The sequence below is a fragment of the Neopsephotus bourkii genome, unplaced genomic scaffold (assembly GCF_033783945.1).
Source record: "Neopsephotus bourkii isolate Nb327-2 ecotype Australia unplaced genomic scaffold, CSIRO-AGI_Nbou_v1 NB_756, whole genome shotgun sequence".
NCBI classification, from domain to species: Eukaryota; Metazoa; Chordata; class Aves; order Psittaciformes; family Psittacidae; genus Neopsephotus; species Neopsephotus bourkii.
In genome coordinates, this window is record NW_026901254.1 from 1,096,284 (window position 1) to 1,105,599 (window position 9,316).

The 9,316-nt window shown below is 41.3% G+C and overlaps 1 long non-coding RNA gene across 1 annotated transcript; it reads right to left on the minus strand.

The window, feature by feature from the left end:
* Positions 1–5,690: 5,690 nt before the first annotated feature.
* LOC133213040 (uncharacterized) lies at positions 5,691–7,600 on the minus strand. The gene is made up of 2 exons (XR_009725678.1): positions 7,559–7,600; positions 5,691–6,876 (listed from the first exon to the last, which is right to left on the minus strand). It is a non-coding gene; the product is annotated as an uncharacterized LOC133213040 (long non-coding RNA).
* Between the last annotated feature and the right edge of the window lie 1,716 nt (positions 7,601–9,316).

The following is a 9,316-nucleotide window of genomic DNA, read 5'->3' on the forward strand; positions in this document are numbered from 1 at the left end:
GTTTCCTATTAGCCTCGTGCGAGTGTTAGCTTTCTCCTGTTGATAGCACAGCAGAGTTACGCAAGGAGGGTCTGTCCCAGTGCCACGTGGCTCCAGGTGTCTCATACTCAGTGTATCATGTAAACACAAAGTTACTGGTTTGCTAGCAGGTTTGCTCAGGTGAAACAGGGCCAACAGAGGATGAATGGACAGAAACTATCGGGACCTTTCACATATAGAACAGATGAGACACAGCATAGCCTGAGACAAGGGACTAGATTCAGCAAATCTAGAATCATGCTACAAACAAATTATGTTTTCAAATTTAAATTATCCTGATTTGTTTAGAAGATTATTATTACATGCATAACACCATATAGAGCATTTTGCTCCAATATTTTAAATATGACTCAAATTGGTAGTGACTAAGCAACTTGACAAATTCTCATTTCTGCCCTGCGAAATGAATTAGTAGATTTGGGTTGTGTCAGACCATAACACATGTAAAGGCACCTCCATGTGTACTTCTCATTGACACAGGCAGGAGAGACCCAGGCAAGCTCCTCTCTCCCTGAGAAGGCTCCAAAGCCAGCCTGGCCCTGTGCTGAGGAATTCATGATGCTGCTACACTCTGATTTCTCTGCATGCACTTTGAAAGCTGCTGCCTCCCCTTCTTCCCACAAAGAGAAACAGACTACTAAAAGAAAGAAACCCCAGTTCAATTTCCTCAACCATTTTTTTCTCCTAAAATTATTGTGCAGGCCGTGCTCCTGGAAGTACCAAAATTCTGTTTAAATCTGCGTTTTCTACTTGAAACTTTAGGAAATAATTCACAGTGTAGAGGATTAAACTAAACCAACTCACCAGCCAGAAGAGAAAATATCAATTGTCACAGTTATCCTTTTTTTCTGTTTTATATTGTTTCCTTCCTACCACTCTTGGTAGGAAAGTGGCAAATTTGATCTATCAATCTAAATGAGCAGAGAGCTTAAAAATTATTAAGGCTAAAGATATTAATTTATTTGTATTCCAGAAGGCTGTTCTTTGGACTCCCCTGAGGATAAATACATCAACATTAGGATGAAATGTTGGGATGCTGTCCAAACTTTTCACCTGATACTGAATCACACACTACAGATGCTGAGTCACTGATCATTGTTATTAGCAGAGAGAAATAATATGACATTGCTCAACGATGGAAACCAGCCAAAGTTTTACAAGGATAAGAAATGGATCTATTTCCTCCCAAAAGAAGGCTATATATTTCCAGTATCATTTGGTGATACAGCAGTAGAAAACCCAAAAGAACTGGTAAAAAGGGTCTGTTCATTTGTTTCCTTAAAGAAGATTTGATCCCTTTAGGCAATTCCAAATGGCATCATTTTGGGCCACTGACTACTATGGAGTTGGAGACCTGGCACAGCTGCCATGTAGTGATGTAGCTTACTATGATGAACATGCCATATTGCTTATATAAACATAGTATGTCCCAACAACTACCACAAAGGAATGCATCCACAGTTTTGTTTTCAACTCCAAGTGGTCTGCGATGGAAGCATTAGTCAGGTTGCCAGAAGTAACAGGGACAATGGTCAGTAGTCACTAAAAGACAGCAGTTTATGCGATTGCTATGAAAAGTGGTGTTAAAACTTTCAGAAGCAAAGATCCAGTAATTAAAGCACAGCTTGATTCAGGAGAGCTCCTCTATTTGGTCAGTGCTTGCCAGAAAACAACTGCATATTTCTGTTGATTTCTGGCAATTGCCCAATTCGGCACAAATAACAATGTTCCATTTCAAAGTTGCAGTTTCTTCTTGGAGAACTCTAAGTATTTCAAAAGGATGAGAATATTTTAAATAGACTGCATCCTTAGTGCAGTCACAAAAACATGTCTCCATCAACTAGGGCAGTTTCTGTCTTCTGATTCCTCTCTCAGTTTTAATTCTATTTCAGATTCTACTACTGATTGGCTCTATGGGTCTTGGAGAAATCAGTATGCAAGTGGGACAGGTTACCAACATCTGAGATGCACAAACTTGCTTCCTTTACAAATACAAGTGTAATATGCTATTGAATAGCAGCTAATATCTGTATTTTACAGTGAAGAAAATGAAGTGATATGCCTTAAGGAAAAGGAACATTTCAATGATAAATCAGGACAGAAACCAACAATTTCTGACTGAGTTCTGTTTAGTGTTTTCTAACTGGTACTGTACACAGAACTGGCACTATACACAGAACTGGCAACCACATTTACAGGAAGCAGTGTCCAGGAGGTCCCACCTGCAGATGCTCATTTGACTATGCAAAACTTTCATACAGCTGAAGTTTTTGCCCTTGGTATCACTAAGAGTGCCTGTCATTACAAAATGTTGACAAAAATGGTTGCCTTTGCTGAGAATAAGACAAGACATGAAATACACCTTTCGGGGAGAGGGGGGGTGTCAGTCACTGTTGAGAATATGAATGGGTGGGAAACGTGCCATGTTTTCTAGGTTAACAAAACCATAGTTGATCCTTCAGGAAGCTCTTTGGTACCTATGAATTTGATGGAGAATTTCCCGTTTGGAGAGGTGCAGTTGCAGTATATGAGAAACTCCTCAACTTCCAAGCACGCAACAAATGTAAGTTGAAAGTGCTCAGGAGATCCTACTATTCCAGTCTGTGGAGAGGGTTTCTGAAATGAGGGGGTCTGACAGATGTGTCATCCCCATGTAGCACCCAAGCCTCCAAGGCAAGGATCAGCCAAGGAGCCAACAGACCAGCAGAAGATACACACCACAAATGATGAAAAGCAAACAGCTGAACAGTGCGGTGTTCAGTTAATCTCAACCTTTTCTGGAGGTGGGAATAAACAAGTTTTTTTCATCAGCATATCATCTATGAAAAGCAGTGGGAATACACTTGTCCTAGCATCCTTTTGGGACTGACTCACTGGGGAGAACAGCCTATCTCTTAGTGCATAAGTTGAAAGCAGAGAGGTCAGTGTTGTGAATCAAAAACATCTTAACTTGCTGATGAATGCGTAAATGTCAACATGCATGGTGTAGACATAGGAGGTCTGCATTTTCATCTTCTCTTCTGTAAACTTAGGAGGCTATTCACGCACACGTTCCCAGTTAAAATGGGCCTGTACTGAAAAAAATCTGTTTTTGCAAAGTTAGTCCCTCTAATGTCACAAAATGCCAGAATTAAGCTTGACTTTGATGTGGCATCCTGTTTCGTATGTATTATGATACACTTTTTTTATGATACAACTGCATCATGCTTCTTTCAAGAGATCCCTGCTTCATTCAATGCACAAGAACAGCTGAGATTTCTTAATGAGAATCTAGGCAGGATTTTTATTAGCACTGTTCTTCTGCACCCTCTTTTGCTTACTGAAGTCATTCCCAGCACAGCTCTGAACAGAAAATTAAAAAAGTAGTATTTTATGTCATTATCCTGAAAGTTCAGCTCAGCTGCAGCTGAGTGCTAAGACTCAGTAGTCTAAGACAGGAAACTAAAACATGCAGACCAAGCAAGCTGTGAAAACCTAGTTTTCAGGTCTTGTGTCCCGCAGCTTGTGTGACATAGCCATGTACAGCTGCATTCACTATGGCACTACTCTTACTCTCCTTGACAGTTCCCCACTCAACCCTAAGAGCTGGCCACATTCTGCAGCAAACATAGCAGAGACCGTTCAGAAGGCAGTATGTTTCAGCCTAACTCCAGAAAATACACATCTGTTACTCTTTCTGCACAGCTACATCAATGTCCTCAGGCTGACTGACTGTCAGACACATTTGCACGGTACAGAACCTTACAGAATACTTGGAAGTATCATAGAGAAATGTGTAGTTGGAAGACCTGGAATTCCTTCCCATCTCTCCCAGAATTATATCCAATGCCTACATGCACACACACAGAAGAATGGACTCCTCTTTTCAAACGATCCTGAAAGTGGACAGATTGACCAACACTCACAGAATAAGGCAAGTCCATCCCTCCTATTTCCTAGGAGACAATACTGGAAGGCATTTGTGGCACTGAGAGCACTGGCCTTAGAGTTGCCTCTAAGGCAGTGACAACTGCACCATGGGAGCCTCCACCTTCAGACTGACAAGAGGTCTAATACGATATGCCAATGGAAAAACCCCCCAACACAAATAGCCTGTTTCTTAAAAAGAAGCTGAAGTGGAAACCCATAATCCATTTAAAGGTTTCAGAGGAGAATCTGTTCAGGAAAACTAGTAAGTATGCTCTCTGTATGAGTTAGCACTTTTACCCCTTGACTTCTTAACATACCAGCTCCAGCGGATCTTCAATGAAGATGCAGGTTTTCATAAGTAGGTGCCCTTTTGAGTATTTCAGGATACCCTGCCCAGCCTCCAGTCACCAACAGAGAGGGCATGTGGGGCCAATAGGTCCTCCAGTATATCTACAGCACTGTGTAAATGTGTTTGCTACCCTCTAGCTTATGTCCAGGCGTCAGCCTTGCTCCCTGACAACTGATGTTGTCAGTGTTCTGGCATGCATCGCTGGTTTGCTGCCGTGCACCCAATGCTCCGACATGCCTGCCAGCTGCACCTGCCCAGCCAAAGCAGGGTGCCAAAGGCAACAGTGAGTCATTTCGGCATTCACCCCAAGACACTGTTGCATGAGGAACCTGGGTTGTTCTGGCTGTGGTTTGTTTTTAATGGGGCTGAAGCTGCACTTCCCACAGAGCTTAAAACATGGAAAAGCAAGCCACAGATTAACTTTCAAAGAAGAATAGCTTGGGAGGTGCCTTTTGTTTTAAACTAACCTCAGCAGAAGAATGAGCAAACAGTCAATTGAGTGTCAAAATGAACAATGAATCCACACATCAGATAACTGACTCAGTTTTGAAATAATACCATACTTTATTATTTTAGATTGAAAAACACAACTGTTCAAAACTGCTCCAACTGCGGCCAATGGAAATATTGGCTTTGACCTCAACAGCAACAGAAAATGTCTTGAGTTAATCTGCAAAAACTCTGAAACACCAGAGTGATAACTAGTTGCTGCCAATCCTAATTTTTCCTCCTTTTTCTCCAAGTATGTTAAATCTTTTATGAGCAGTACATTTCATTACCATTTATTTATTTGCTGTCTACCTTCATAGATTCTCTACAGATTTTTGAGAGGAAGATGAAAAGCTGATCTGTTTCCAGAATATATGATAGCAAAAAGCCCAGCTAAACAAACAAAGAAACAAAAAATAGAGAAAGAGAGCCTACCTAGGTCCTATGGAGATGGCAGACTGCAGTTATCACTTGGAGGGAGCTGAGAGATAAGCTTACAAAATATGCAGATCTTATTGCCCATTTTCCCTTAGAGCAAAGGCTTATTGCTGCTGTCTCACTGGCTAATCTGTCATATTGCAGCCCCAGCTTTATCTACTTACACCCATTCTGTGAAAGACAAACCCATAATGACAAATAAAAATAATATGTATATGCAGGATGGTTCTGAAGGTGGACTGTGCATAAAAAGAACTTAGTCATTTGTTATTCAAGGGTAGTGGCACTTTACCACAAAATGGATTAACCAGCTTTCCACTACTATAAATATCTTGTTTCTTTTTCCTCCACTTCCTTTCCTTAGACACAGACTCAGTCACACAGTCCTATCCCACCCTTTGCATTAGATTTGGTGCTCTTCAGTATGTTCATACTTTGAGTCAACTCCATATGACATGCCAAACGATTCACCTTTTTTCCAGTTTAATATCTTCTTGATTGCAATAAATTGAATTGACTTGGTGTGGGGTCAGAAAACACAAGTCAGTGCATGTGAGGGGAGGAGGGCCAAGACAGGAGGAGAACAGGGAGAATGGCGTAAAACTTCTTTATGTGGAAATGAGCTGTTAAAACAATCTCAAGCCCAAACGTGTAACTTCACCTGTGGCAGCTTCACTGCAGACACTTAATTCATTGTTATGTGCTCTGTAGACTTGTCTTAACAGCCATCTGCAGCCTGTCAGTAATTATATAGCCCAGTTCAGAGGATTGAGCAATGAATTGATCTAGGGTGGACATCAAGAACTCCAAAAGAAAACTGTCTTGTAAACCAGATATTAAATGTGTTTAGAGGCCACCTACAGAGTTTCCAAAGGACTGAGCTATCCCTGCAGAGGTGTGCGTGTCTTTATAGTTGTAGCATCTTTGTCTTCAAGAACCTGACCCTCACCTCCACACAACTTCCTTTTTCATTTAGGACTGTGTCTTGCTGTCTACAACACAATACCAGAAACAAGTATCGTAACACCACCAAAGACCCTGCAGCCCATGTTCCATGGCAGCTTCCAACAGCAATGTTTATGCAGTGTATGGGAGCAGTGGTGAGACAGCAGCCAATAAAGCTGCTCCCTCACACAACACATTTTCTCACAGGGAGAAAGCAGAGCTATTGAGCTCACATTACACCCATTCTTCAGGACCTGCAGCTCTATCCAGGAATACGAGCTGTCAAGGAAAGGTACAAGTCATACATAAAATTATTTGAGTAGCTGAATTACTAAATGGAAGGCAAATGTTTCCATTTTTTATACAGTTGGTCTATTTGCAAATTGGTATTTCAGATTGATTAGTATTTGCTGAGCTAGGTAATACTGTGTTTTACTCTTAAGTTGCCTGGAACATGCTTAGACTTATTAACAAATTTAATCTTCAGCTACATATAGAAATAAACAGGTTTCTACTTAGGATTTTGAACAATTGCTTCATGATTTAGTTAAAGCCTTTTCCTTGGTGGAGTGCCACAGAATTATACAGCTCTTATGAAAAGGAAGATTAGAGCAGACTGCTGGAACTGGAGATGAACAAAGGTTTGTCATAGCCACATGACCAAAAACTGCACACATGCATCCACTGAAAGGGAGGTACCATAATTCCTGTATCAAAGCCCATTAAGAAAATAAGTAGCATTAAACTGAATTATTTCAAGCACAGAGTCTTTTGGCTGTACCTGCTGTTCTTCCTTTCTAGCTCTGCTGCTATACAACTAGAACAGCCTGCACTGAACAAACCTTGCAGCCTTCTCTGCCCCTTTGCACCATGCATGGTTGCAACACTGCCCTGGCACTGCTACTCTATGACCCTAGTTTTGGAAAGAACCAAATGGCAGCAGCTAATTCCATGGGCAAAACCTGGGAATCCTGATGTCAATGCCACGGAGCGTGGGAGCGCTGCAGGTTTGGCAGGCACATGGTTGCTTTTTTACACAACTGTGCAAAGTACAGTTCTTGTAATAAAACATTACAGTACATTACAGGTTATTTGGGGCAAGGTTTATATTTCTCCTAGTCTTATCTTGGTGTCTGATGCATTCTTTGGCAGAAATGGGGATTTGGACAAAGATTAAAGAATATGTGGATGTGAGCAACTGGGTTACCACATGGAGGCTGTATTACTGTTACTGGCAGTATAAGCAAGTGTTAGAAATGTGAGGCATATAATCATTTACAGGCATAAGAGAGAAACCAGGCAGTTATTTTCTATAAACCTCAAATACTAGAACAAAGGAGCCTTGGGAGATTTAGCAATGTGTAGCACAGCTTGGGCTCCAACTCTTACCTCACCTGATCAGCTTTAACTGTTTCTTCATACTTCCAGGAAAAATCTTCCTAACCACCACCTGAAAGGCATATATATATATATATATATATATATATATATAACAGAGCCTGAGCTGAAACAGGGGATAAGAACAACTGGAAGTTGAACTTTGTGCAAAGCCAGGTTATAACCACAGATTTGATTATATAAAGGTGTACCACTATCTTAAAAGCTTTTTGCGTATCTTTATTGTTTTACGATCATAGCTTTAGTATCAGCTGTTGAATGGCCAGAATAATATGGTTTGTCAACCCTCCCAAGGAAGTGAGTCTGAGAAGGGGAGAGGAGAGTACACATTTCATCTACCTGCTCCTCCCACCCTCTGCACAGGGAGATTAGTAGGTCACAAGCCCTCTTCAAGTCCCACATCAGAGGTTTGCCAGGGAATATACAGCTGAGACCAATGGGTGCCTCAGTAGCCCTGATGTTTTCAACAGTCCTCTCTGACCCAGTGCTCTCCCCTCCACTTCCCAGTCACTGGTGCTTCTGTCTTAAATGTCTTTCTGAGTAACAGTCCACCAGGGACACAGTTTCATGAGTGCTTAAAGGGCAGGGCACACGGCAGGGATGCCACTAGCCAGTCCCTGGCTCCTGTTAGCTATGCAGATGCAAGCAGAGAGGATGGGAGAGAGCAGGATGAGAAACTGTGTCTGCCAAACCACTGCCCCATTCACTGCCTGGGGGTCCCTGCTGGAAGGGAGACATGGTGGAAGGGCATGACATGGAAAAAAGCTATATGCCCTGCTGCTGAACGCTTGGCATCCTGCAGGCTGCCTCTCCTCACAGGCAGGCCTGTCACCCTCCGCTACCAGCACCAATGGTGGGCTGTCACTACTCTTTCTTATGCAGTAATTTCGTGGCAGATTTTATGGGAAACTGAGGCTCCTACTCAAAGATAACTGGATCAATACCTAGAGTTGGGGGCCTATGGGTAAGGTAAACAACAATTCTAGGTATTTCTGCATCCTGGATCTCACCCAAAGCAGCTTGACATCTATGCTCTTCAGCTTGCCTACCACTGGACCACTTGCCAGTTCCTCAGAAGTGCTATAAGTAACAACAATATATTAAAAAGTGCTATAAATCTAACTACTAGGCCAACTTCTTTAAATTCATCAAGTAGTCCAATTGGAGAAATTTCACAATGTGCATTTTTCAAAACCTTCTGTTTGACTTCTCTTTGTAATAGAGTCTCCAATACATTTTTCACTTACCTCTGGAAGAGAGACCTTGAGAGGTACTTGTCTCATGGAAATACCTGGGAGGTATGAATGGTGCTAAGCTACCTACAAATAGTATGCAGAAGAAATACTGAGGTTTATCTCTCAATGTTCTCCTTTTCAAGGCTTCTTCTTACTAGTTTGATTTGGCACCCATCTCTGTCTAAACCATCTAGAAAATTAAAAAAAAAACAACAACAATTTAATCAAAGAGAAGGAGAATGCATTTCCAGTTTTCAGTACAGCTTTATCCTTCACATGAAGCAGATTTTACACAATATACAATATGAAGTAGACAAGATGAAAATTGTTTGTAATTAAAGATTTGGAGATAAACTTGCAATTGAGGAGGCATAATTGATCTCTAGACTATTCAGTGTGTGATTACTAGTGGACTATTTTCTCTATTCCTGCTACTTAATGTATCCTCTTTTTCACTATGCTCCTGAAAAAAAATACTTTGGTCTAATATTATGCCTGCAAATAGATTAGTCTC